Raw genomic sequence first — 27,996 nt, forward strand, 5'->3', positions numbered from 1 at the left:
TTGTCTTCATGAACCCTTAACCTTGGCTCGCTCTGATACCAAGTTGTAACACCCTACTACCCAGGGACCATTACAGTGTGCATTTTAAACAGTGCTAAAGTCACTAATCAAGTCATTTGGCCATAATCATGTAACTAAGTATGATTAGCAGTTTAGGATTAAATTTTTTTGTTAAGATACAACGTTTCACTAAAACGTTTACTGTATACATTGGGATCCCAAAAATATAATTTAAAGGTTAATTACAACAAAATATTTACAACCAGTCAACCTAAGCGGCAAAGTAGGGTTTAACCCTAGTTCCTCTTTCAACCTTTGGCCATGGCGGTCGAGCAATTGCATATGTACACATCGTCACCTAAGCTCTCCAACTCAAGGATGGTCCAACTTTCTTTTTCCTTTACCTGCACCACATAGCACCCGTGAGTCGAATCTCAGCGAGAAAACTCAATATGCTCATGAACAGTAATAACATGTTACTAAATCATAATGTGCATGCCTAGCAATAATAGCCCTATTCATGCATGCAAAAAAATTCAAATAATGATGGGGGATCCTGCCCTCCTGCATGGATGACTATCAAGTCAATCCTAATCAGATGAGTGATTAACACTTGAGGTTCTGATAACCATGTTGGGGCATGTAGCCCTAATATGATGAGTGATTTAACACTTGAGGTTCTGATAATCATGCTGGGGCGTGTAGCCCTAATCAGATGAGTGATTTAACACTTTGAGGTTCTGATAACCATGCTGGGGCGTATAGCCCTAATCATATGAGTGACTGATGAGTGAGTCACTACCTTAGAGCCGTTACTAAATGAGTTTAAGATGTGCAATCAACTCGCTAAACGAGGTTTTTAGAACAAAAGTGTGATTAAATAAAAGTCTAGGCTGTAATCTTTTAAAAGGTACTCCATTTCATTAAAAGTTCAAGAGTTTAACATTCGGGATCCCATAACTCAGTTTATAAAATATTTACAACTCAAAACAAGTTTATAAATCATTAACCATCAAAACTAGGGTTTATACAACCATTCCTCAAAAATACCCCCCAACCAAAGCAGTCGGGCAGGCCAAACATGTACGCGCCGCCCCCACGCTCTCCGTACTCATGGCTGGTTGACTTTCTCTTTGCCCTTACCTGCAACACAGAGCACCCGTGAGCCGAAGCCCAGCAAGAAAACTCAAACAGTACATAACATATGCATAGTATACAGTCAATACAACAAATATCTCATATCTAGTCAGACAGCCCATAAAATCTAACACATATACGGCCATGCCGTCCCAGAAGCGTTACCAAAGCCTGGGATCTCAGTCTACATCGTAAGGATATCCCATGTATCCATTGGGGTCTCACCCTAAACACGAGCACTCCATGTGTTAAGTGGTATTCCCGGCCCCACTGCCGTTCTCGGCCCTTCGCCGTTCACTCTGCTATTTCCACATTTAGCATTCTCAAATAACAATCAAATATATAATCATTCATGTAATGCTACATCCTAGCAATAATACGATCTAGGGTCGCGCCCTGCAACAAAGCTATGGGCCCAAGCCCTGCTCTACAGGTGCTACAGTTTTCTTACCTGTATCCCGAGCTTTCCGATGCACCAAGGCCACAAGCACGGTCCTCTACCACGAGCCTCTCTAAATCCTAGTCACAACACATATAAAACACTTTTAATACTAACCAATCCCAAAACCACTTCCCGGGACCAATCCCGTACTCTCGGGACCCCTAATTCCCTAAAACAATGCATTGGAGCCATCCCCCGAGTCCCCGGGCAAAAGCCCTAAAAACACAATTTTTGGCTGTCAAAAATGGCCTAGGGCCACAACACTCCCTTCAAGGGCCGCGGCGCCTAGCGGCTTTCCCTCATCCTGATGCAACCTCGCGCCGCGGCGCCCAAGAACAGGGCCGCGGCGCTCCTTCGCGAACCCATATTTCTGGGTTTTTCCTTGCGTTTTTCCCGAGCTATAACCACTCCAAATCATCCCAAACAAGTACCTAAGCCCCAAGACCAATTCAAAACCCCAAACAAACCATCTATCAACCTATAAACACCACCAACAAACTCAAACACACAATCACACTCAACATTCACACTTGAGTTTCAGATTTCAAACACTTAAACCTATAGACCAGAAACTTAAACCAAAGCTTGAAAAACTTAAACCATGCTTCCAAATTCTTAAACCATATCAGATACGAAAATTCAAAAATGTTTAAAACTCTTACCTCAATCAATAATTCAGCTTGAACTCCCTCCAATCCCAACTTTAAACCAAATTCCTCTTGATAAACCAGCTGAATCCTCATGCAAAACCAGCCATGATTATCTTTCAATTTCCATTCTTATCTTCTAAAATCTAGCTCAAAACTCAACAAAACAGGGGATAAATGCTTACCTTTGAGTAATCCTTGACCTGAGTTTGGTTCCACACTCTTAAGCTCTTCACTAGCCTCAAAGAACTCAGCTCACTTCCCCCTTCCACTTTGCCTTCTAGGTTCTTAGTTTCCTTTTTCCTTCTTGATTTCTCTAGCCCTCCAAACTTGATTTCAGTCATACTTAGCATAAAGTATCGTGTATATCCAATTCCCTCAGCCAAAGCTATCTAAACCTCTGCCAAAAGACCATCTTATCCCTCCATAAAAATCCCTTCCTAGCTAAACCTCAAGGGCACTCTTGTCCTTTCACCTATATTACAATTCTACCATTTCTCCATCTGAATTTGTTACCCTCAGCAGTTACTAACGGTTACACAAGTTACCAGATTACCAGTTACCACTATCTCACAAGAACTAAATTTACAAAATCCCCAAAATACCCCTAGGCTCCTCCCAAGCCGGGTATAAAATCCCGTTGTGACCTTTGAGTTACCTAGCTCTCTAGGACCGTTTCGGCACGTGCATCACATTAATATCACCACACCCACGTGGTGCAAACCACATAATATAATTATCACATTTATGCCCTCAACGGGCTAAAATTACCATTTTACCCCTATCATGCAAATGGGGCCCACATGCATATTTATACCACCTAAACATGCACTCTAATCACATATTCATTTAAATTCATATATTATCATATTAATTCACTTATTGCCCTCCAAGCACGCTAATCAAGGTCCTAAACCTTATTAGCAACTTAGGGTGTTACATCTTTGGTGTTCTTAGCTGGGAGAAGGAGGAGGAAAACCCAATTTTTCTAGGTTTGAAGGGGGCGCGCCGCGACCTGGCCTGGGGGCGTCGTGGCGCGTGTGGCCAGTTTGGCCTGGGTTGCTCTCTGACTTGGGGGAAAGTTGCGACTCACTAAGCCAAGTCGCGACCCGCCTGGGGATTTTTGCCTTAGAATTATTTCTAAAATTGGTAAGGCTCGGGGATTCGAACCTAGGTGCCTGGGACAATTTCTACTACCCAGTTTAATAGAAATGGAGGTCCCGGAGGCTAGTTTTCGTTTCCTAGGTATTTTATTTTGAATTGGAAATTGATGAATACCCATTGGCCTTTGTGACTAGATTTATCACCAAGGCTCAGGACTGAGGATCGTGCTCGGGAGCGCTCTATCACCTCTGCTCGGAATTCAAGGTAAGAAAACTACACCCTTTTGTGTGGCTATGTTGGGACTAGGGTTCCTTATATTTGAATACAATGTTGTATGATTGTAATGCCCCAAAATCCCTAATGTGGTTTAATGGTTGGATTAGTAGGCCGGGAGGGCCATAATTGATTTATTAGGCTATTAAACTATTATATGCACGTTTATGTGAATTATATTATAATATGATGTTAAATGCATGCATGTGGGTCAACATTTCATCACAGGGTATTTTGGTAATTTGACCTGTTGAGGGCATAATTGTATATTTGTATGCATGTTGGTGATCTATTGTTGACGCCACATTATAATGTGGATTTGTTCGAGCTATTCGGCATGAGACAATCTTTGAGTATAAATTAGCGGATTAGTCATAACGGGATTAAGTTCGAGGCTCGGGGTGAGTCACGGGATATTTTGGTGATTAGAGTGTTGCCAGGAATTATAGGGTAACAGGATATGAATTATTGGTATTTGAGAATATCGAGAATAGCGGGAATTGGAGGGTGTTAATTATGATTAACGAAATAGGTGGGAAAGGAAGGTTTTACCCTTGGGAGCCTTTAGAAACCTTTATTTGACCTAGGGGCATTTTAGTCTTTTCACCCCTAGGATTGGTATAAGCCATTGAAGGCTGTAGAACTTGCAAGAAACAGAGTATCAAAATACCTCTCCCAACACCATTTCTCCTCCTTCTTTCTTTCAATTTTGTACCTTAATTTGAAGAAACAAGCTAGGAAATCAAAGGTTGAAGCTTAGAAACTTGGTTCATCCATTGAAGAAGACTCAAATCCAGCTTGAGGTAAGAATTCATCTATGAAACTTTCACTATACCCTGTTTTTCTATTGGTTTTCAGTCAAGAATATTTGAAGTGGTTAGTTAGGAATCAATGGAAGTTTGTGAGTAAGTTTGCTTGGGTTTTGATGAGGTTGTGATATGAATGAAGTTTAGGGGTTGAATTTGATGTTTGGGTGATGTTTGGGATTGGTTTGGAAGCTTAGTTTTCAAGGGAAGTCGCAAGGAAGGAAACCAGAAAAAATTTATGGTTTGCAAATGGCGCCCCAGCGCCATTCTTGGCACCCCAGTGCTAGGCAGGGTAGAGAGATGGGTCTCTCTGACTTGGGACAGCGCCTCAGCGCTAGGTCAACTTCAACAAGTCCTATTTTTAGGGCTCGGGATGACTTTAGGGGCTCGGGGTTTGGTTCCTTTACCCCGTTACCCCAGAACTGTTATGGTGAACCGGAAATTTGACCCTCTACCCGAGTCCTTTGGTTAAAAACATGCTCTAAGTGTTATTAACAGGCTAAGGTGAAAAACAACAAAAAGGAAAGGATATGTTTTATTTAATACATAAAACATTTCATGGGCCCACAAGAACATTTACAAGTTATTTACAACTCAAAAAGGTCATTACTGTTTTAAAATTACAAACCCGCCAACCTAATCGGCAAAAATAGGGTAAACCCCCTAGTTCCTCTGAGAACTCCGTGGCCGTGGTGGTCAAGCGGCCACATATGTACACATCACCACCTAAGCTCTCCACTCAAGGCTGGGTGAGCTTTTCTTTCCCTTTACCTGCACCACATAGCACCCATGAGCCAAAGCCCAGCAAGAGAACACAGTATTGAATATAAACGTTATCAAATGATTATCATTATAATCACACAGAGCTTATAGCTCTTAAGCAAATGAGTGAATATCACTTGAGGTTCTAGAAAACCATACTCAGTGACTGACAAGCAAGTCACTAATTTAAGCAGAAGAGTGGCTGCTAGATAAGCCACTAGCCTTAAACAAATGAGAGACTGATAGGTAAGTCTCTAACTTAACAGATGAGTGACTGATAGGTAAGTCACACAAGCGCTTATAATATTCATTGAACTTGAGGTCGGTCCGGCATTAATGCTCTTTGAGTCATCCAATGCAGATATCGATTAGATCTAATCTTTATTGGCTTGCATTGAACACGCTAAGGCCGTCCTGACTTATGAGTCAGCACCGTCTGACCAGTGCCCAGTACCATTGCCGAACCTGACTAATGAGTCACAGCTTCACAGTTGATACTGACACCTTTGCCAAATCTGACTAATGAGTCAGTACCATGCACAAGTGAGAAAGAATTGCTAAGAATTCAATAATCAATCCATGTCCACATTTACACAATCACATGCCTCAAGAATAATCATGCATGTCACATATGGGGTGCAGTTTTCTTACCTCTGATTCGAGCTAGAATGAATAAAAGAACAACCCTTGAGAACGGTCTAGCTTTAGTCCTTTAGCGGTCACCTAATCATAACACATTATAGGATACCATCAATAAAATGATAATCAAGGGTTCCCAAGCTAAGATCTAGCCTCTGAGACATCAATCCCCACTAATCCGGGTAGTAGGAGTGATCCCGAGGCCTAAAACCATGTTCCCGGGACCAAAACACTCAAACGGGCTCAACCCTGCTCAAGGGCCGCGACCCCCAGCCACCACTGAAGCAAGGGCCGCGGCGCACAGCAAGCACAAATTCCCCCACCTGCTTCTTCGAGCTAGGGTCACGGCTCTCCAAGAACAGGGTCACGACGCCCAACCCAGAACATGCCCAAACTCGTTCTCCAACATCCCAAAGCCTCCAAAATCATGCCTAAACATTACCAAATCATCAAATCAAAGTTCCCAAGCTTCCCAATGCTCCAAAACCATCAAGACCCAAGGCTCAATCGAGCCAAAAACTCAACGATTCACAAAAGCCAATTCTAAGCTTAGAAACTCTAAAAACTCAAAACTTTAAACTTAGATTACATTCGATTGGGTTGTTTCTCGTCAAATCCTTCAGTCAAGAAGCTTCTAATCTTTCCTAGGATCGCTATGCCTCGATCCTCGCTTGATTCCGACTCCTAGAACTCAAGATATCTTCGAAAACACTTCGAACGGTGAAAATGAGCTAACGGGGAAGAACGAGAGGTTTTCTAACGTACGTTCTATCTGACAAGCTACTTCAAGCTTAAGTAACCTCAAATAAAACCTAGTGCTCGGGGTCCCAGAAACACCCCCAGGGGCATTATAGTTAAAACTTCCAAAATTTCATCATGATCTCAATAACTCCCAATTTATCATCAAATAAACATTCTTACTACCCAATAATTGACCCCATTATGACAAAACCGCTAATCCATTATATAGGACCGTCTCATGCCGAATAGCTTGAATATATCTCCATAATAATGGAATCTCATTCACAAATCACATTATGCACCCAAATACACAAATTTGCCCTCAATGGGCCAAATTATCAAAACATCATAATATTCAAATGTGGACCCACATGCATGCATATAACATCATATAATAATATAATTCACATAAACATGCACATAATCATTTAATGGCATAATTAAACAGTTATGGCCCTCCCGGCCAACTAATCCAGCCACTAAACCACAACGGAGAATTCGGGGCATTACAACTATCCCCTCCTTACTGAAATTTCGTCCTCAAAATTTACCTGAACAGCTCGGGATACTGGTCCTGCATATCTGACTCCAGCTCCCAGGTCGCTTCCTCGACCTTGTTGTTCCTCCACAATACCTTAACTAAAGGTATCGTCTTATTTCTGAGGACCTTATCCTTTCTGTCAAGAATCTGAACTGGCTGCTCCTCAAAGGAGAGATCTGGCTCAAGCTCTAGATCTTCATAACTCAAAATATGATTCGCATCAGATACATACATTCGAAGAGCTGAAACATGAAATACATTATGCACGGCCGACAACGCCGGAGGCAAGGCCAATCTGTAAGCCACCTGACCAATCCTCTCTAGGATCTCAAATGAACCTACAAATCTAGGACTCAGCTTGCCCTTCTTCCCAAACCTTCTCACCCCTTTCCATGGCGAGACTCTAAGGAAAACATAGTCTCCCACTTGGAACTCCATGTTCCTGCGCTTGGGATCTGCATAGCTCTTCTGTCTACTCTGAGAAGTAAGTATTCTAGCTCTAATCTTCTCAATTGCCTCACTGGTCCTCTGAAATGCCTCAGGACCTAAGTATCTCCTTTCACCTGTCTCATCCCAATGAATGGGTGATCTGCACTTCCTACCATACAACATCTCATAAGGTGCAACTCCAAAGGTAGGCTGATAACTATTGTTGTAGGAGAATTCTATCAAAGGTAGATACTTACTCCAAGATCCACCAAAGTCCAGTACACATGCTCTCAGCATGTCTTCTAATATCTGGATCGTCCTTTCAGATTGCCCATCTGTCTGAGGATGATAAGTTGTACTGAACTTCAACTGTGTCCCCATGGCCTTCTGCAAACTCCCCCAAAACTTGGAAGTAAAAGTAGGGTCTCGATCTGACACGATCGACCTAGGCGCTCCATGGAGGCGCACGATCTCTCTCACATAGAGATCTGCATACTGGTCAACTGTATATGTAGTCCTCACTGGCAGAAAGTGAGCTGACTTGGTGTAGCGATCTAATATCACCCAAATAGAATCATGCTGACCAACAGTCCTGGGTAAGCCCACCACAAAATCCATGGTGATGTCTTCCCACTTCCACTCGGGATATCCAGAGGCAGCAATAACCCTGCCGGCCTCTGATGCTCAGCCTTTGTAATGCCCTGGCTACCCCAGAACAGTTACGGTGAACGGTGGACCGGAAATTTGACTCGCTACCCGAGTCCTTCGGTCAAAAACGTGCTCTAAGCGTAATTAACAGGTTAAGGCATAAAACCAATAAAAATGAAATGGAGATTTTCATTACAAACTGCTCTACAGAGCTAAACAAAACATTTACAAGTTTTTCTCAGTACAAAATGGTCACTACTGTTGTAAAGTTACAGTCCCGCCGACCTAAGCGGCAAAAATAGGGTAAACCCCCTAGTTCCTCTGAGAACACCTTGACCGTGGTGGTCAAGCGGCTGCATATGTACACACCACCACATCAGCTCTCCACTCAAGGCTAGGTGAGCTTCTATTTCCCTTTACCTGCACCACATAGCACCCATGAGCCAAGGCCCAGCAAGAAAACATAACACTTTATATAAACATTATCAAATGATTATCATTATAATCACACTGAGCATAAAGCTTTCAGACAAATGAGTAAACACCACATGAGGTTCTGATAAACCACACTGAGTGACTGCCACGCAAGTCACTAATTCAGATGGAAGAGTGGCTGATGGGTAAGCCACTAGCCTTCAACAGGTTCTGGTAACCACACTGAGTGACTGCCATGCAAGTCACTAATTCAGATGGGAGAGTGGCTGCTGAGTAAGCCACTAGCCTCCAAGTGCTTATTTCATTCATCGACCCTCGGGGTCGGTCTGGCATTAATGCTCTCTGAGCCATTCAATGCTGGTGATCTATCAGATCAAAACTTGTTGGCTTGCGTAACACACGCTAAGGCCGTCCTGACTAATAAGCCAGCTCAAAATGATCAGTGCCCAGTACCACCCCTGAACCTGACTAATAAGTCACAGCTTCACAGTTGATACTAGCACTCTTGCCAAACCTGACTAACAAGTCAGTGCCATGCACAAATGAGCAACATACGCTAAGCATTCTATATTCAATCCATGTCCATATTCTCACAATCACATGCCTCATGAATATCCACGCATGTTACATTTGGGGTGCAGTTTTCTTACCTTTGATTCGAGCTAGAATGAACAAAAGAACGACCCTTGAGAACGGTTTAGCTTTTAGTCCTTTAGCGGTTACCTAATCACAACACATATGGGATACCATTAATAATCAAGATAATCAAGGGTTCTCAAACCAATATCTAACCTCCAAGAGATCAATCCAAGCTAATCCAAGTAGCAAGGACACTCCCGAGGCCTAAAACTAGGTTTTCGGGGTCAAAACGAGCAAACGGGGCGAAAACAGGGCAAGGGCTGCGGCCTAGCACCTTGGGCCGCGGCCCCCAGGGTTCCCAGAGGCAAGGGCCGCGGCGCCCAGCAAGGGTAAAGGCTCCACCTGCTTCTTCAATGAAGGGCCGCGGCGCCTCAAGAACAGGGCCGCGGCGCTCCACCCTGGGCCATTCCCAACCGCGTTTCTAACACTCCAAAACCTCCAAAATCATCCCTAAACATTCCCCAATCATCAAAACAAAGTTCCCAAGCTCCCCCATGCATCAAAACCCTCAAAACCCAAGGTTCAAACGGATCGAAAACTCAACAATTCACAAAATAAATTCAAAGCCTCGGAAAAACTCAAAACTTAAACTTCGATTACCTTCAATTGGGTTGTTTTTCATCGAATCCTTCGGTTAAGAAGCTTCTAATCTTCCCTAGGATCGCTATGCCTCGATCCTCACTCGATTCCGACTCCTAGAACTCAAGATTTCGTCAGAAAGGCTCAAACGGTAAAACGAACTTTGAAAAGGAAGAACGGAAGGTTTTCTATCGTATGTTCTATTTGATAAGCTACTTCAACCTTAAGTAACCTCAAATAAAACCTAATTCTAGGGGTCCCGAAAACACCCCCGGGGACATTATAGTCAAAACCTCCAAAATTTCACCCTGATCTCAAATATTCCCAATTTATCATCAAATGAACATTTCTATTACCCCAAAATTGACCCCATTATGGTAAAACCGCTAATCCACTAAAAATAACCGTCTCATGTCAAATGGCTCGAATATATCTCCATAATAATGGAATCTCATTCACAAATCAAGTTATGCACCCAAATACACAAATTACCCTCAACGGGCCAAATTACCATCATACCCCTGTAATGAGAAATATGGACTCACATGCATGCATCTCACATCATATCATAATATAATCAACATATACATGCATTTATCAATTAATAACATAATTAAGCAAGTATGGCCCTCCCGGCCTACTATTCATGCCGCTAAACTCATCGGAGAATTCGGGGCATTACAGCCTTGACCTGTTGACATGTCAAGCACTTAGCCACATACTCCACTACATCCCTCTTCATCCCCGGCCACCAATACAACGATCTCACATCCTGATACATTTTTGTGGTGCCAGGATGCAAAGAGTAAGGTGTAGTATGAGATTCATCCAGAATCTCTTGCCTCAAAGCAGTGTCTAGCGGAACACATATCCTCCCCTTGTATCTCAACAAGCTTAACTCAGACACTGTATAATCTCTGGATGCTCCAGCCAGAACATCCTCTCTGATCTTAATCAGTTGTGGATCATTCAACTGACCCTCTATGATTCTCTCCAATAGCGTAGAATGTAGCGTAATGTTGGCCAACTGGCCCACCAGCAACTCTATACCAGCTCTGGTCATATCATCTGCTAACTCTCTGGATATCAGTCTCATACCATGAATCTGTCTCGGACCCTTCCGGCTTAAAGCATCAGCTACCATGTTGGCTTTTCTTGGATGATACAGAATCTCACAGTCATAATCTTTTACTAACTCCAGCCAACGCCTTTACCTCATATTCAGGTCTTTCTGGGTGAAGAAGTACTTCAGGCTCTTGTGGTCTGTATAGATCTCACACTTCTCCCCATAGAGATAATGCCTCCATATCTTTAAAGCAAAAACCACAACCGCCAACTCTAAATCATGAGTGGGATATCTCCTTTCATACTCCTTCAACTGACGAGAAGCATAAGCAATTACCTTCTTTGATTGCATCAAAACACAGCCCAAACCCTGATGAGAAGCATCGCAATTAATCACAAACTTTTCTTGATCTGTCGGAAGACTCAGAATCGGAGCTGTAATCAATCTCTGCTTCAGTTCTTGGAAGCTGTTCTCACACTTATCTGACCACACAAATTTCTGGCTCTTGCGTGTCAGCTCAGTCAATGCAGTAGCAATCTTTGAGAACCCTTCCACGAACCGCCTATAATAACCTGCCAATCCAAGGAAACTTCTAACCTCAGAAGCATTCTTTGTCCTTGGCCAATCTCTGACCGCTTCAATCTTTGTTGGATCTACCTTAATCCCCTCTTTACTGACAATGTGCCCAAGAAAGGATACCTGAGATAACTAGAACTCACATTTCTTAAACTTGGCAAACAATTTGTGTTCTCCCAGTCTCTGTAGAACCAACCTCAGATGCTGCTCATGCTCTGACTCAGACTGAGAATATACCAGAATATCATCGATGAAGACAATCACAAACTGGTCTAGATAATCCTTGAATACTCTATTCATCAGATCCATAAAAGTAGCAGGGGCATTAGTCAATCCAAATGACATGACTAAAAACTCATACTGCCCATACCTGGTACGAAAAGCAGTCTTCGGTATATCTCCCTCCTTGACCCTCAGCTGATGATAACCAGAACGAAGGTCGATCTTTGAGAATACCTTCTTACCTTGCAACTAATCAAACAGATCATCTATCCTTGGCAAAGGATACTTATTCTTAATTGTCAGCTTATTCAGTTCTCTGTAATCAATACACATTCTCAGAGAACCATCCTTCTTCTTTACAAATAGAACTGGCGCACCCCAAGGTGAGGGGGCGGGACTGGATCGACGATTTCCTCAAAAGGCTCTTCACGGACCATGTAAACGGGTCACGCGAATACGTGGTAACATTTCTGTGCCCTCTTTTGATCTCCTCAGACTGTCCCCACTCCTTCGTTATCCCAAGGGAATTTCATGCATAGAGAGCGGATGAAGGTGATTGCCTCGAACTCGACCAATGCGGGCCGACCGAAAATGATGTTGTAAGCAGTGGGGAAGTCCACCACCATGAACGTACAAAATTTGAATGAGCTTTGCATCTCGTTCCCCAGAGTTATGGGCAACTGGATTTTTCCCATCGGGAGTATCGAGTCCCCATTGAAGTTGTAAATCTGGGTTGGGCACGAGGCTAGATTCACCTCAGTCAAGCCAATCACAATGAATGCAGGTTTGAACAAAATGTTGACGGAGCTTCCGTTTTCCACTAGCACCCTGGACACCATCTTGTTGGAGATTTGGGCGTTAATGACCAGAGGGTCATGATGCGGGAAATGGACATTGCGGGCGTCGTCTTCCGTGAAGGTGATGGGGAGGTTCATCAACTTTGGGCGTTAGGCTGGTGCCTGGACTAGGGCGCATACCTCTTGGTCGTGGTCAAGCTCGCTGAATTAACGCTTCTGATCATTCCGGGACGATCCTCCCAGATGGGGCCCGCCCGAGATGGTGGCTACGTGACCATCTACTCGCAGGGGCGCGGTCCCAGCCGGATAAGGCATTCTGGGCCCAGGCGCCTGCACGGCGGGGGCTGCCTGAGGAGCCTGTGGTCCCGGACCCTTTGTGTATCCTCCCTGGGGAGGTAGGTATACTCCAGGCGCGCCCGGGATCATGGACTGCTGATAGTCCTAGAACTCCACGGGTTCCTGACCCATTGGTGGAGGTGTCCCAATTTGATCAGATTTTCGATCTCGTCCCTGAGCTGTCGACATTCTTCGATTGTGTAGCCCACCTTCTTATGGTAAGCACACTGCTTGCTAGTGTCCCTCGGGTTCCTTCCTCCTTTGAACATGGGGGCCGGTTTCCGGTAATGAACCGCCCTTTCAGTGGCCTAGTAGATGTTCTCCCTGGTATCCGCCAGGTTGGTGTACTTCGAATACTGGGGCTCGTAGCCCTTCTTGTCCTTCTTAGATGACTCGGCCCAATTTTGTCCCTTCCCGGACCTCTTTTCCCGGGAGGGATTCACACTCGCTTTAGGTCCCCCCACCTGGGATGGCTAGGCTCCAACGGGAGCAGCGCTGTACCCGACTGGCGCGATTCTGTACCTGGAAAAAGGGGTAGACTGGGCCGGGGCGTACCCTGAAGGGGTAGGGTCGTATACCGCGATTGTGGCAAAGGTCATTCCTGGCGCGGCTGCTGATCTCAGTGCAATTAGGGGAGTGACGTACTGCTGGGCTGGATACTGCACCCCGTATCTTGGAAATGTTTGGGCACTTGGCTGAAGTGTCGGCTGCCATCCGAATGCTTGGATTTGGGCCTCCTCCCAATTAATAAAGCCTTTGGCCCTTCTTATGAATTCCTTGAGGGTAGCCGCCTTGCTACGCTGCATGTCATCCCAGAGGGGAGATCCAGCCCGAATCCTGGATTGCAGGGCCACCAAGCGCTGCCCATCGTCCCCCTTGGTCTTGGAGGCTTCCTCGATGAAACGCTGGATGTAGGCCCTCAACGTCTCCATGGGGAGCTGCTTGATGATGGCGAGGGCACTGATATGCATGTCCATCCTCATGGCTGCCACAAATTATTTGCGGAAGGCCGACTGCAGTCCGGACCATGATTGGATGGATCCTGACTTGAGCCTCTTCCACCATTCCTCCGCAGGTCCACCTAGAGTAATCGAAAAACAGAGGCACTTGCCATTATCACAGACGTGGGCCACGGTCATTAGCCGATTTTAGCACGACAGATGATCTCTGGGGTCGGTGTTCCCAGTGTAGGCGGGCAGACTCGGCATTTTGAATCCTTTGGGGAGCATCACATCTAGGATGTGCTTGGCGCAAGGCTCATTTTCTTCCTCGTCAGGATGTGCTAGGACTCTCTGATACCAAGTTGTAACGCCCTGGATAGCCAAGACATTAGCTACTGATCCACAGTATATCTCAAAAATAGAATAGTCCTTAGCTACTCTCGCTAAGACATTCTCGCTCTAGCAGGGTCGACTGCAGAGTAATATTGGCCAACCGGCCTACCACCAATTATATCCCCGCTCTGACCATCTCATCAGCTAATTCTCTCAAGATCTAGGTGGAGTTGTATAACTGACCTGGGCCTCTCCGGCTCAATGCATCTACCCCTACATTGGCTTTCCCCGGATGGTAAAGAATATCACAATCATAATCTTTCACCAACTCTAGCCAATGCCTCTGTCTCATGTTTAGGTCTTTCTGTGTAAAGAAATACTTCAAACTCTTATGGTCAGTGTATACCTCGCACTTCTCCCCATACAGATAATGTCGCCAAATCTTTAGTGCGAATACCACCGCTGCTAACTCCAAATCATGGGTAGGATACCGCTGCTCATACTCCTTCAGCTGTCGTGATGCATAAGCTATGACCTTCTCATTCTGCATCAACACACAGCCTAGACCCAACCTCGATGCATCGCAGTAAACAACAAACTTCCCTTCCCCCGAGGGGAGACTTAACACAGGCGCAGTAATAAGTCATCGCTTCAGCTTTTGAAAACTGTCCTCACACTTGTCTGACCAGATAAATTTCAAATTCTTTCGTGTCAATTCTTTCATCGGTACCGCTATCTGTGAGAAGCCTTCCACAAACCGTTTGTAGTAACCCGCTAGACCAAGAAAACTCCGCACCTCCGAGGAGTTCCTTGGCCTCGGCCAACCCCTAACTGCCTTTACCTTAGATGGATCCACCTTAATCCCATATGCGCCCACAATATGTCCAAGGAATGTCACTTCTGGTAACCAAAATTCACATTTCTTAAACTTGGCGTACAACTGATGCTCCCTCAACCTCTGAAGAACCTATCGAAGATGAAGCTCGTGCTCTACCTCTGAACTGGAGTACACTAAAATGTCATCGATGAAGACAATAACGAACTGATCCAGAAAGTCCTTGAACACCCTGTTCATTAGGTCCATAGAGGCTGCTGGGGCATTGGTCAAACTAAACGACATGACCAGAAACTCATAGTGCCCGTACCTCGTTCGGAAGGCCATCTTCGGTATGTCCTCATCCTTGATCCTCAGCTGGTGATAACCAGATCGAAGATCAATCTTTGAGAACACCGTCTTACCTTGCAGCTGATCGAACAAGTCATCAATCATTGGTAAGGGGTACTTATTCTTGATAGTCAACTTGTTCAATTCCTTGTAGTCTATGCACATTCTCAAGGTCCTGTCCTTCTTCTTCACAAACAAAACTGGAGCACCCCATGGCGAGTAACTAGGTCTGATGAACCCCAAATCTAGAAGCTCCTGCAACTGTATCTTCAATTCTTTCAGTTTTTCCGGTGCTGTCCTATATGTTGCCCTTGACACTGGCTCTGTCCCTGGCGCCAACTCAATGACAAACTGAATCTCTCTACGTGGCGGTAACCCAAGCAAGTCCTCAGGAAACACATCCAAGAACTTGCAAACCAATCTAGTCTCTTCCGGTCCTGCTGGCAAAACCCTAGTGGTATCCACCACACTAGCCAGAAAACCTATACACCCTCCTTGTAACAAATCTCTGGCTCTCAGCGCCGATATCCTGGGTACGCGGGGTCCATGCATCGCTCCCACAAAAACATAGGGATCCTCACCCTCTGGCTCAAAGGTCACCATCTTTTCCCTGCAGTCAATAGTAGCTCCATATCTAACCAACCAATCCATACCTAAAATCATATCAAAGTCCTCCATACTCAACTCAATCAAGTCTACTGAAAACTCTCTACCATCAATTATCACTGGCAGTGCTCTAATCCACCTCCTAGATACTACCAGTTCCCCTGTAGGCAAAATAGTCCCAAACCCTGAAGTACAACACTCACTAGGTCTACACAGTCTATCAATCACCTTACTAGAAACAAATGAATGTGTAGCGCCAGAGTCAATCAATACAGTAAAAGAAGAGCTAGCGCTAGAAAGCTGACCTGTCACTACCGAGGGGCTAGCCTCGGCCTCTGCCTACATCAGGGTGAACACTCGAGCTGGATTCAAACTGTCCACCTTCCTCGCATCTCCCTTCTTCACTGTCGGGCAGTCTTTCTTGAGGTGTCCCACCACCCCGCACACGTAACAAGCCTTAGCCTGACTTTTGCCCGGATGGCATCTCCTACACCTCGTGCACTCAGGGTAAGTTCTCCATGCATCACCGCCTCCCTGACGGCCACCCTGAGTACCCCGACCTCTCCTATCAGGACTAGGAGCGATCGAAGCATCAGGGGTCTTTCTCTTTAAATCACTGGGGCCTCCGCCCCTTTTAGAACCAGAATATGGAGGCACCGCCCTGCGGCCCTTCTGTCTCGCTGCACTCACTCTCCATATCTTATTTTTTGCTTCCTCAGCGGTAAGAGCCTTCTCTACAGCCTGGGCATAAGTCGTCCCTCCAGGTACTGTTGTAATCCTCACATCTCAGGCTATCATAGCATTAAGCCCTCTAATAAATCTATCTTGCCTAGCTGCATCGGTAGGCACAAGATCGGGTGCGAACTTCACAAGTCTATCAAACTTTAAGGCATATTCTATAACTGTCATGCTGCCCTGAACCAGCCCCACAAACTCATTTACCTTCGCTGCCCTGATGGAAACATTATAATACTTCTGATTGAATAGAACCTTAAATCCTTCCCAAGTCAAAGCAGTAACATCTCTGGTCTATGATGCCACCTCCCATCAGATTCGGGCATCCTCTCTCAGCATATATATGGCATAAGCCACTCTGTCATGTCCCTCTACCCTCATAAAGTCCAGAATGGTAGTAATCATGGTCATCCACTGTTCAGCCTTTAGTGGATCAGGTCCTCCCTCAAAGATTGGGGGCTGCTATTTTCTGAACCGCTCATACAACGGCTCCCATCTATTCCCGACCTCTACTGGTTGTACAACATGTACTACTGCAGGTGGCACAATGGGGGCAACACTCCCTGATGGAGCCTTCTGCCGCAGAATCTAGATCTGTTCATCTTGGCTCTGTAGCCGAGCTTGCATGTCTGCCATAAGCTGCTTCCAGTTCTCAGGGATTGGCGGAGGGGTCTGGTCCTGATCATCATCTCTAGTCTCAGACCTATTGACGGCTATTCGCGTAGATTTTCTTGGACGCATAATTATCCAAGTCAATCTGCAATCAATGACTTGGCAGTCAGACTATGATGACAGGGTAATAATCCTTCCATGATCCACCATTAGAACCCCAAACATTCACAAGCAATCTAGATGTAGCAATTTATCCAAATATTCATTCACATGCATAGCAATGCTAATAAGCATGCCTCAAAATCATCATGCAATAGTCAAGGGTCGGGCCCTATCAGTATCTCATGCTCCCTATGTTATCCAAAAAATTAGCATTGGTGACATGGCAAGTGATCCCTGGACACGTGGCTGACACCTGGAAACGTTCTACTAGAGTATCGACCAGAAGACACATTAGAAGCAGTGCGAACCTGCCTTACCTGCGACCAGCCTGGTCGATGGTTCCGCATACAAGGCAACATTAATGGGAAGATCTTTGTGAATCCCGAATTTATCTTACACAATCTCCTGAGTATCCGGTTATTCAGGAGAGAATATCTGTAACAATCTTTTGTAATCCCCCTTGAGCCTATAAATAGCAAGAGATAGCTCAAGGGAGGGGACTTTTTTCTTTTGAATCATTCGAGACTATAGTAATTCTCCTAGTAAGATTGTATTGTTCTTCAGAGATTAGTGAAACTCATTGAACCCAAGTTCTTTGATCACTCATCTGATTTTTATATCAATATCAACCTAAGTAGACGCAGGTCATTACCAGATCCTGGGGCCGAACCACTATAAAATATTGTGTCTTATTTACTTTTGTCATTACGTTCTTCTCATTACTTTCATTAATATCAAGCATATTCTGACTCCATGTCAGTTGGCCAAATCGTGGGTCAACACCCTATTAATCAAGCAGATATCAACAGTCGTATCTCATTCAAATCATTTAAGCACATAGTCATGTATACACAATTTACCAAACCTTGAGTCGAGCTTGTCTTTCGCGACGAATGTACATGTTCAGCTAGTCTTCAGGAACCCTTAAACCTAGGACGCTCTGATACCAAGTTGTAACGCCATGGATAGCCAAGAACGTTACACTGTGTGTTTATAAAGGTGCAAGACTTGCTAACCAAGTCATTTAACTCAAAACGTGTTACTGAAACTATAGTTGTACTAGGGTTAAAAGATTTTGGTTTCAAAATCTGCATTTCTTATAAATAAACATTTTCTTTTTACATGGGATCCCAAAATTAATAAGTTTGAGACTGTTTGCAAAGATTCAAGATTTAAATACAGTGATTAGCCACTCTAAGGCAAAACAGACAGTTAAGCACTTCTCGTCCTGTTCCACTCCTCAGCCATGGCGGCCGATCAGCTGACTATGTACATTCAGCCCTGCAACTCTCCATCTCAGGATTGTTCCAACTTGCCTTTGCCTTTACCTGCACCACGTAGCACCCGTGAGCTAAGGCCCAGCAAGAAAACATAATAACAAAGCATAATCATTCAACAGACAATCAGATAACCCATATCGCATAAGCATGTATTCAACAGTTTAAGCATTCATGTTAATCAAGTATTCAGCATACCAAGTATATCACTTCATATCAATAATCAATCCACATATGATAACTAGGGTTGATGCCCTTAGGTCGCACCCTCTATTTATCCCACTGACTCCGGCGCGCTTAAATCGAGCTTAGTGAATATTAAGCTGTCCTCAGCTACCAGTGGCCGAGCCGCGCCCTGTGCGCAAGTATAATTTACGGCACCCTTAGGCCATTTATCACATGTCCCATGGCATAATACCATCTATGACATCATACAGATATAGGGAGCTCTTAGTCCCATCACAAACACATCACTGGGTGTAGTTTTCTTACCTTTAAATTTGCTAGCTTTGTTCAACTTGATCCTCAAGCACGATCCTGTCCGAGCCCTATCGTTCACCTAGTCACAGCCATAGATTAGAATCATCACCAAACCTCAAGTCCAAAACCTAGCCTCGGGACCAATCTCGAGCCCTCAGGAAGCCCTAATTCCACCAAACGAGGTGGTGGAATCAACCTCGAACCCCCGGGCAAAAACCCTTGAAAATAACCCAAAAACCCCTTTCTAGAAACAGGGTAGCGCTACAGCACCCTAAGGAGAGTGCTACAGCGCTACAAACAGAGCCTAAAGCGCCCCAGACCACATAGCCTAGCACTACAGCTCCCAGTGACTAGCGCTGTAGCGCTAGTCACAGCACAGCAAACCCTGCATTTTTCTCCTTCGATTTTCCCCGAGCCAAACCTTACCAAAACCCTTCCAAACTTCAACCAAACATAAAAACAATCCTATCAACATCCTCCACTCATCCCAAACATCCCAACCACACATAACTCAATCACATGCACCCCAAATCACAAAATTCACCATAGCTGAACCTAAAGCTCAAAATCTCAGCAAAACCACAGAAATCACAAAGCTTAAAGCTAGAGCTTCTTACCTTTAATGGATGAGCTTAGCCTAGGTTGTCTCCCACTCTTGCTTATCCTTATCCTCCTCAAATATTCAGCCTCAGCTCCCTAGAATTCCCATAGAACTTTGCTTAGAAAAATCAACTCAACACCAATACCAGGAACTGAATATTAACCTCAAAATCTTACCTCAAATGATGAGCAACCTCAGCTAGTTTCCCCAACTTGATTAAGACCCCAAGTACACAATCTCAACCTAAAGCTCCTTTGGATTTTAGCCCCAAATTTCCAGAATAAAATGATGAAGAAGTCCCAAACCGTTCTTGAAAATTACCCTGTTTTTCTTTCCCTTTCCCTTTTCCTTCTCTTCTTTCTTTTTCTTCTTCTCTTCTTTTAACTTCCTTCAGACTCTAGACTTTCCACTAAGGCATAAAGCCTAATAACACTTATCCTTTATAAGCCAAATAACCAATTTTCCCTCCCTTAATTCCCAAGCTTTTAAATCCACCTAGGGGCATTTTGGTCATTACACTCAATTCCTGCTAATTCCTCAAGTGTTTCTAATATTTACCGCTTACTTCCCATCACCAAAATAATCACCAATTATATTACCCAACATCAAAATAGACTCCAATATATTCTCTAAATTCCCAGAAATACCCCCAGGCTCGCCCCGAGCCGGGTATAAATCCCCGCTGCGACTTTTCGCTAAACCGCTCACTAGGATCGTCTAGAGTCACAAATTACAAATATATCCACATAATAATGTGGTCTCGATAATTTATCACATATATATACAGTTATGCCCTCAACGGGCCAAAATTACAATTATGCCCTTCTAACCTAATCAGGGCCTACATGCATACTAATACACATAGTCATGCATCACAGATATTCAAATAATCATATAACATGTTTTTAAATCATTAAATCACATATAATCGAGTTATGCCCTCCCGACACACTAATCAAGGCCCTTAAGCCTTATTAGTAAATTTGGGTTGTTACAGCCTTGTTCTTGATTAGTAGGGTCGAAAGTGGTGTGTCTTGTGTTCACCATTGTTGCAGATGTTCAAGATCAACTCTAGCTTTCTCAGGCTCTCAATGAAAGCACCAAAATGTTTACCGAGTTTTTAAAAAAACTTTAATAATAGAAGATTAGAGAGCTTAGAAGAAAGGGTTTGAGGAGTAAAGACAAGGTTTTTATGTGGTTGGGGCGTTAATGAGCCTTAGTCCATGAGACAGTTGTATTAAAGCTTAGAGAACCTTTGACAATGGAGTTTTTCTACAAGTTTGAGCAGAGTAACTGCTTACAATAAAAATCTCGGATCCCCTCCTCAGTGCACCACTAATCGTATTTATAGGCACAGGAGTGCACTGGGTTTGGGCCGGAGTGCACTAGGCTTGGGCCAGGCTGACCCGGGCCCAATAAGGGCGTAAATACCATTATCTTCTCTGATGGGAGCCCAATACAAAGGATCAAAATATGAAACGTACAATAATCAAAACCCATTGGGTCAAACCAAATAATATCTTATTCTAAGACATGAGACAAACTGGAGTTTCAGTCTGGGTTCTCTGGGCTACGAGGAAGATTTGGGGGACAAGATCGATCAGAGTAGTGGCGACGCAGGTCTGAACCAATGGCGTACAATCCCAAGGTAGCCTCTTCTGCAGGTTGAGCGTGGGGACAACCCCCACGCTTCATGGGACGATGTCAGTACCTTGGACACTTTATCCCGCCAAACTCGGACAGCCGACCCGGGTTAGTTTACCAATGTCCCCCTCCGTTCACCCAGGTCCCGGACCATTTACCAGGACCGGGGTCTATCCACAGCGATCCCGGTTCCCATCTTGGTTTTGCAAGCCACGACCTTCTCTGCCGTGCCTCGGGATGTTGGGGGGAGCGGTTTCGGGTTCATACCACCTGCCCTGACAGAGGTCCCAGTCTGCACTCCCGGACGCCCTTTGGGCCTTGCCCAGACTTGGGCTACCAACATTCGTTTTCCTCTCGTCAAATGGGCCCGATCTGGGCCTTAACTCCAAATCGGGCGGCCCACGGGCTTAGAGTGTGGATCCGAACACCCGGAAAGAAACGAGGATAACAATAACAATAAAGTGTCCATTGATATAATCATTACATACAAATTAACCCTGTAATAATGGTTCATAATTAACCAGGAATAAAATTACCGTTTTACCCTTTTAATTATATCTTGTTTCCTTAAGTACCATTGACTTTACTAGTGAATGTTAATTCATAACTAAATTATGTATTTGAGCTCAATAACCTTTAGTCCTAAAAGTCAACCCTTAAGAGAACCATTATTCAATCTCTTACGAGAAGGTATAGATTCCATATATGTATACTATGTTCCCAACCATTTACATTAATGAGTTCCTAAAACAAAAGTTTCTAGCCTGATCATTCTGACAAACCCTAACTAGTGAATCAAAGAACTCATATAACATAAACAGGAGTTCATAGTAACTTCAGGATTAAGGTATATTTGTATATGATCATCAGTTGATATATTTAATTAATACTTCGAAACGGTATTTAACTAAATATTAATAAACATATTTGGTCCAGTTCTCTATATTCTCTAATATATAAAGTACATCCACTAAAGTGTTCTACTACACTAGTAATCCGGATCTAGATCACATGTATTCATAATACTAGTGGACCGTACTTGCAGTAATTAATCTAAAGACTCCATAACTTTATTTTACTGCGAACTATTCAAGTTTATTTATCTCAAACACAATCCTACCGTACCAATACGTGGTTGAGATCACATATATGAACTTATGAATTTTTCTGATATTTACTTAATATTATCACAGAATAATATAGTCCATAAAATATATGCATAACAAATTCAATTTATTTATTTATTTCTTAAAACAATATCTATTACATATGCTTTCAGGGCACAATTCCCAACATTTAAAGCCTCATTACACTTCAGATTTTCACCAAGGTAGGTCAAGATAAACAAAACATCAATGTTAGTTTATTTTGACTCATTTTCCTCGCAAAAGTAAGACACGCCCCTTTGAAAGTAACATTCACTTAGTTTGCTTTCTTTTTATATTTCACAAAATGAAATGTGTGAAGACAAATACCATGTGAAAATTTCCCAAGTAAATAATCACTAATTTTCACTTTAGTTGTTCAAATAATCTCAAAATCACTTAAACAACTTTTGTGCATTTTCTAAGGGTCTCTTTGAGATTCTTTTGAAAACACCACTATAAGTCAAAGAAAAAGAAACCCTCCTTGATTTATTTAAACACTTTGATTTCTTATGATTTAAAATTATTTCCTTATCAAAACTAATTTAACACATTTCCTTTTATTTATTTTGAACCAAAGTAAACAAAACTCTCACCAATTTATTCACCACTTTGGTTTTAAGATTGAAAATTGCTTCTCTAATTTTTTAATATCTCCTCATTGAGACATATTTCATTGAATATTTAAGAATTATTATCACTAAACAATCACTACTACAAAAAAGACTTTTAAGGACTAGCATTGCGAGTCCTAAAAAATCGGGTTGAGTGCCCTTAATTAATTTATAAAGACTCACGTTGCAAGTCCTAAAAGATCCCGTTGAGTGTCTTTAAATTAAGATTTTAGGACTCGCTTTGCATGCCCTTAAAAGTAATTTTTTTTAAAAAAATACAGCTACAATTTTCATTTTGATTTTAAAAAAATATATCCCTTTGAGAGTCCAAAATGTATTATATATGTTACATTTCTAAAATTTTCAAAAGAAAATACAACAAAATAATTTTTTATTAATTACTAAAAAATATAATTTCAATATTTAGTCTACTCAGCTTACAAAATCATATTACATGAAAGTTTATACTACAGTCAAATTCTATCATCACCAAATATTAAACAAGAAATGTATACAAAGTTAGTGAAATATATTTTTGATTCTAAAAACTTCAACTACCAATGTCTAGTTTTGCGCGAAAGAAATGCATCTCAATATAGACCTGCAGATTATAAAAAAGTTATTTAATTATTAGGTTCATCAAACTTTTCAAAATTTTGCTTAGAAACAATCAATCCATTGCAAGTTGATAATTAATATTAGAATATTGTATTTACAAAAAAATATACCTTTAGAAAATAAGCAAGTCCAATAGATCAAGGAAATTTGGGACAAGAAATATGTTTCAAGAGAGCTAGCCACGCTTGTATTTGTTTACAAATTTCAACATTTTTTAATGATTAATAGTCCTCATGCAACTAGATATAAATTATTAAGAGAAATACAAATTCATTTGAATTAAGAATGAAAAATGATTGTTTTAAACTTAAGATATAATGTACTAATCAAAAGATCAATTACATATATCCAATATAAAAGAAATTTAAGTGCAAAACATTAAAAATAGATGCCAGTCAGCATAATGTCTAGATTTAGTATTGGATTTTGGAGAGATATTTAGTTACTCACACATACTAATTAACCTATAGACAGTCCACATGCTATGAAGAAATCATTTCAAACCAACATTTAAATCCCAAAGAACTTTGAGTATCACATCTCTAGAAAAAAATAATAATGCAATTTCATAAAAACTAGTGTTGAAAGTCCTTACCAAAGACAAATTCTAGCTTTTGCCACACTAAGCTATTTTCTATATCAAGCGACAAAACAAGACAGATTTCGAAGAAAGAATCCTAAACAAAAGCGGGGAGACGATTATACTAAACATTTATAAGAGAATAAATATTATTATACAAGAGATAATCTATAGAAATGCAACACACACATTTACCAAACTACATAGCAAAGCAAACATACATGTGCATTTGAAAGTTGTCCTCTTACTCCAAATGGATATTGCTTTTCTTGCTCCAAAACCAAATGTTCCATTCTGTCAACTACCTAGCTTCATAAAGAAATAATTGTCATCAAAGAATTAATCAGAGAACATTGGTAAGAACTTAAAGAATAATGATCACCAAAGCAAAAGAGAACAAAAAACTAAAATATTAATAAAAAAAATTCTCCATTGGAAATAAAAAGTTCTTAAAATGTTGACCACTAGAAATAAAAAAACAAGAGAAGTCCACACATACTTTTATTATATTAAGTTACTACACTTATTCGATGTACTCCCAAAAAATAAAATATCTCACAAAATAAAGACCAAACTTATACATGGAAAACGAAAAGAATTATAAAACTCAATATAATGCTCTCCCATGCTTTTGTTCTTCAGAAATTGAATTATAATAGACAACAAAAACATTAGAGCAACCAAACTGAGAAGTAAGAAGTTTTATAGTCATAATAAATATAAATTATATATCTTAAACTTGTTCTCAGTGTTACATAAAGACACTACTATATATTATATTACATTCAAAAGAATAAAATAAATATCTAACAACAAAACATATATGATAAAAGAAAACCCTGCAAACACTTTCCTGTTGCCTCCATTATAGATCCAACAAGCAATCGATATATCTTTCAAAAAGCATGCAGTAAAGACTAAAGGAAATGTGCATGGTTCTTAATTAAATACAAAGCTAGTAGTTGTTATAACTGTTGCTTGTAAATTGCATGATGCAAAAATAACTTTTAAGTAATTTGGACGAAACATCTTAAACACGAGGAAGAAAAAGATGGGCAAACGTGTTAGAATATCAATTTCTACAACATTGGACCCCGCACAAATGATGGTGGTTACATAGTCTATTTTATATTTAAGTAATGTTTATATAAATGTCTGCCAAGTAGAGAGGTGGCCTTAATTATATGTAATATATAACATTTCGATTGACTATATAAAACATGCTTAATGGTGTCTCAAACCTTTAGATTTTGGAGCCTAATATTAAGATTATAGGATAAAAGTTGGGACTTTCATCAAACATGTGCTATGCAAGAAAATTATAGAACATGCATAAATTGCTATAATGATATAATCACACAACATATTCTAACTGAGCAAAGCACGACATCAATTAACAGAAATATACTACATAAAAATTTAACAAAAAAATAGGTTACCGAAAAAAACATATTACATGAAAATTAAAACATAGTAAAATACACATCTTGCATTGAAAATAGAAGAAAAAGTGCCAACATGTCGCCATCTATAGAAAATCGGACAGCATATCTCCTAATTTACTAGCCTAGCCATCTGTCACATTCAACACCAACATGTCAAACAAATCAAACAGCACACAGGTTTTCATGCATATATCACCGCAGCACACAAAATTCTCAAAACCTACTTCACTAAGACATGCAAGTTCTCAATCTTCCGTTATTACCGCAGCACACAGAATTCTCAGAACCTACCTCACTACGGATGAATATCTAAGATATTCAAACTCCACTAAAGTAATACAATTATCATTCAAAATTGTAAAATATTGAAAATTTAAAAAAAAAAAATCAAATACAACATACTTCTTGCAATTAGCTACCGATCCAATGTTTTAAGACCAATCACAATATTAACCTAAACATTATTATTAACATTATAAAAAATAAAAAAGTTAGATGTATGTTCCATATCATGTTAAAAGTTAGATGCCACATACCACACTAAGACAAGCAAATCAGGATTTAAAATAAAATTCAAAGAAACACTATGTGTAAAAGAACTATAAATATGAGGAAAAAGAATATGTAGAAAAAAAATGATAGGAGAAAACATAATCAGAAAAGTTCAAAATTCAAATAAGAGAAATACATATAGAAATTGAACAAGAAAAAATATCAGTAAAATCAAACTCACTCAAGCTTTTTTTTGAATTTGAACTTGGAAACTGAGTTTCCTGCATTAATGATATATGTGCACACATTAGCAATTGTCAAACCTAAAAAAAAAAGATAAATTTGAAAATCACTATAAAATAAATTGTACAAGAAGCAAATAGCCCTGCATCATAAAGAACTATGACTCTATGCACTTCGAATATATATATATATATATTTATATAAATAGGGTCCTTGGTATACATAATATATATAATACAAACATATTTAACAAAATCTGCCCACATTTATGTTTGGATATATACAGAGAAAAAAAAATCTAAAGATGACAACTTAAACCCAACCCATTAGAGAATGTTTATCTCAAAGATTCACAAACATAAAGTAAAAATATTTATATCCAAAAGTGAAATATACAAAACACAAAAGTCCATCTCATTCATTGATGTTGTTTCTACTTTCTGGACAAGCAAACACATAGAAAAAAAAAATAACACAAAATAATGCTTATTAATGATCATGAAAATTGGGCACTAAACTTTGGTTCTATTTTCTAGTATGCAGAAGTGTTAACTGATTAAAAAGTTTCCATAAACATCTCAATATCCACTCATAACATGTGCAAGTAATAACAATGGTTAATACCACACTAACATAAATAAAACCAAAAATTATAAAGGCTCATCCAGATAGGACACATGACCAATCAATTCAATATTTGTTTCTAATAACAAATTTTTGGCATTTTGTCACACTAAATATATGAGCTAAACACAATATAAACCTCTAAGAGTGCATTCGACCAAAAATTTAACGTATAGCAAAACCACAAAGATTGAAAGCAAATATGACATACAAGGGCATCAGTTCTTAAATTCTCCCAAATTAGGCTTCAAATATTATCTGGTTTGAGCTCAAATTGTAATTCGTAATCAAATCAAAGGCCAAATATTAAAAAAATTCAGAACAGAAAAAACCCGGAATAGTAAAATAATAAAAAAATAGTGATTATCCTCTGAGTGAGAAAGCCTTCGATCTAAGAGAAAAGTGAGAGAGAGCCTTTATTAATTTAATAATATTAAAAATAAATGAAACTAAATATATGTATATATATACCTGAAAATAATGAGGGAGCTGCACCTGTAGATGAGCCGGAGTAGAAGGGAGGGTGGCGAAGAGACAGGCAGTCGGAGGGCCATCTAGGAGTCGGAGATCAGGAAGAAGAAAAAGGAAAAAAAATAGTGGGAAAAAATTAAAGAAGAAGAGGTATCTAACAAAAAAATGAAAAAAAATTAACCAACAGTGAGCTGAGGGAGGGAAAATGGAGAAGACCTTGTGGGATTTAGGGGTTTCGACATTTGCGGTTTCAGAAGGGAGAGAGAGACTGAGGTGCGAGAGAGCTGAGAAATAGAATTGGGAAAAAAATTGGGACTTTTTTTATTACCTTTAGCGCAAAATAGAAGAGGGAAATTCGAAACAATGAGTGTTTTTATGCTCTTTTACTT

At 41.1% G+C, this 27,996-nt stretch overlaps 1 long non-coding RNA gene across 4 annotated transcripts; it reads right to left on the reverse strand.

Moving 5' to 3' along the window:
* Positions 1–27,961, reverse strand: LOC133792271 (uncharacterized). 4 transcript variants are annotated; one of them, XR_009874237.1, is made up of 4 exons: positions 27,608–27,961; positions 26,511–26,550; positions 24,554–24,637; positions 1–404 (listed from the first exon to the last, which is right to left on the reverse strand). It is a non-coding gene; the product is annotated as an uncharacterized LOC133792271 (long non-coding RNA). The 4 variants fall into 4 exon arrangements; XR_009874235.1 differs by lacking the exon at positions 1–404 and adding an exon at positions 23,509–23,735 and having other exon boundaries at positions 24,554–24,641; XR_009874233.1 differs by lacking the exon at positions 1–404 and adding an exon at positions 23,509–23,735 and having other exon boundaries at positions 27,608–27,960.
* Positions 27,962–27,996: the final 35 nt, after the last annotated feature.

Source organism: Humulus lupulus, chromosome 1 (assembly GCF_963169125.1).
Source record: "Humulus lupulus chromosome 1, drHumLupu1.1, whole genome shotgun sequence".
Lineage (NCBI taxonomy): Eukaryota > Viridiplantae > Streptophyta > Magnoliopsida > Rosales > Cannabaceae > Humulus > Humulus lupulus.